Source organism: Lactuca saligna, chromosome 6 (assembly GCF_052625555.1).
Source record: "Lactuca saligna cultivar CGN05327 chromosome 6, ASM5262555v1, whole genome shotgun sequence".
Classification (NCBI taxonomy): Eukaryota; Viridiplantae; Streptophyta; class Magnoliopsida; order Asterales; family Asteraceae; genus Lactuca; species Lactuca saligna.
Window position 1 is genome coordinate 51,052,597 of NC_136422.1, and position 3,067 is coordinate 51,055,663.

Sequence of the window (3,067 nt, forward strand, 5' to 3'; positions counted from 1 at the left end):
TAAAAACATTGTTTGATCACAACATAACACATCGCAAACCATGTTTTAAAAGTCAAACCATACATCCCATCAAATATCAGAGTACAATCCCAGTGAATCTCGTAAATGCGGAAACCGAAGAGTGTGTGTGTGACATGCTGCTACCGCGCCGGCTCCTTTCCCTTGGCTGAGGAGGTACCTGAAACCAAAACTGAAACCGTAAGCACAAAGCTTAGTGAGCTCCCCCATAATACCCCATACCATACAAGCATTTAACACATAACATGCAATTACGAGATACGGGCCTCGCCCACACTCGTGAAGATACGGGCCCCGCCCACACCTTACTTTCTGAGAGATACGGGCCCCGCCCACACTCGTGAAGATACGGGCCCCGCCCACACTTCGCTACCTGGGAGATACGGGCCTAGCCCACACTCCATTCTCGGAGAGATACGGGCCCCGCCCACACTCAACCGCCAACTCATATCATACAAGCATCGCACAGACAACAAGTGTAAACAGTTCTATCATGCTGGTATATAACACAATCAACTCAACTAATAGATACGGGCTCGGCCCACACTATAATACTAACGTCTCATCTATACGGGCCGGCCTTGGTGCCTTAGACCCGTTACTACTGGAAGGAAACTCAACTCGAAATAGTTGCTGGTCTGTGTGGGAATTGATCACCTACTACTGCTGCTGCTGCTCCGGAAACTCCCCGGCTGCAATTCCCACAATATACTTAATCATACACTGCCAACTGTCCTTTGGGTAAAAAGACCATTTTACCCCTGGTCTAGCCCTAAGTCAAATCGAAGTCAACTTTTAGTTGACCCAACTCGCCGAGTGGATCTCCACTCGCCGAGTCCCTAGCAAACTATTGTCTTGGGTCCCTGATTCTACTCGTCGAGTTGGGCTATGACTTGACGAGTTCATCTTCTAAACTGTCATTCAACTCCTTCATCCTACTCACCGAGTTGTATGAACAACTCGTCGAGTTCATCTTCATCCGAAGAACACATATGCTAAGACTCGCCGAGTTTGTTCTTGATCTATGAAGATTGCCTTGGACTCGCTGAGTCAGGGCATTGACTCGCCGAGTCCTATCATGAGCGAGTTCAGCTTCCAACTCACCGAGTCACCCCCTGTGACTCACGGCTCAACTCGATACATCTTAAAGGGACCAGTTCAGTGACTCGCGACCAGACTCGTCGAGTCACATATATGACTCGCCGAGTCGCAGCCATGCATCCATCAAATACACCGATTTGCTCGATTCCAGTCCATGCCATTCACAGATCTGGGCTTCTAGGACACAATTCACACGTAAAGTTTCCAACTTTACGTATAGATATTCACCAATATGGATTTTAAGGCTCAAAGTGCACCAAAAGAGGTAGATCTAGGGCTTTCATGCCATATGACCCCATAAAGGCAATAGATCCAAGCTCCAGGGACTAAATCATGCCTAGATCTAAAGGCTAACAACTTATTATCACCCACAAAGCACAAATAAGCTTGGGGAAGAGCCCAAGAAGGACTCCAATGAAGCAATAAGGGATTACAAGCTTGAAAACAGAGGGGAAACAAGCTATACCTCAAGGAATATGCTGAAATGACACAAAGATGCCTGATCTCCTTCTCCTCTTCTTGATCTACACCTCTTTCTCCTCAAAACCTTCAAGAACACACCAAGAGCACTTCAATCTCTCAAGGAAATAAGGGAAAACGATGTTGGGGAGTTCTGGGGGTGAATGGGGACGAGTTGGGGCGGAATGAGGGTTTAAATAGGGTGCAAACCCTTGAAACTTAGGATTTCATCCAGCAGCGGTGACTCGCCGAGTCCAGGATATGGACTCGCCGAGTCGCCCACTTAAACGTGTCCTGAGTCTCGTCCCTACTCGGCGAGTCAGACCTTATGACTCGCCGAGTCCAAGGCTAAAATAGGGCAATGCTCAAATAAAATTCAGATACCGGAAACCAGGTGCTACAGTGAGAGTTTTGGTAACAGGAGATCTAGTTCTTGGGATACCTCGTTAACCAAAACTGGATATTGGTCGACCCAACCAAGATTGAGGTTGTTATGCAAAGGGAGGTTCCGAAGTATCCTTCAAAAATCAAGATTTTTCTTGAATTGGCAGAGTATTATCGGAGATTCATTCATTATTCTCCAAGGTTGCCATACCCCTCACTTATCTGACAAGGAAGGGCATGTATTTTCGTTGGGGCCCTGAGAAACAGACTACATTCGAGACTTTGAGGCGAAAGTTATGAGAGACCCTAGTGTTGACCCTCCCTTAGGGTGTTGACGATTTTCTGGTATTTTGTGATGCATCCATCACCAGTTTGGGGGTAGTTCTTATGAAGTGGAGGAGGGTTATTTCATATGCCTCTCGGAAGATGAAGTTGCATGAGATTTGGTATCCGATACATGATTTGGAGTTGGGAACAGTGATCTTCGCTCTCAATATTTGGCGGTATTATTTTTATGTGGTCCGGTGTAATATCTACACGGATCAAAAGAGTTTGAGATATGGATCATTTGAATCTGAACATGATACAGCGTGGGTGGCTTGGCATGTCAAGGATTATGACTACGAGATCTGTTAACAATTAGGAAAAGAGAATGTGGTCACTGATGCTTTGAGCTGCTAGTCATCTAGTTCCTCGATTTGGAGTTTATGTATGAGGATTTTGATTGATTCACCCCTTTTTGATTTGAGTAGGGAGGCCGAGGGGTCAAGAAGGAGCATTGGAAAGAAAAGAGGATCAGGGGATATTAACAGGGTTTCCGCCGATCATGGGTTGTTGACTCGGTGTGGTCGGGTTTGGGTACCAAAATTTGGTGGGATCAGACAGACTGTACTGGAGAAGGCACACAAGTCCAGATTTTTGATACACCCTGGAACCACCAATATGTATTGGGATTTGCGACTTAGCTACTAGTGGTCGTGTATGAAGTGGGACATAGCCTGGGTGCTTGACCTATTGGATGGTCAAGGCCATGCACCAGAGGTTGCATGGCAAGCTTCAGCCTTTGAAGGCTCCCATGTGGAAATGGGAATTGGGACTCCTACCT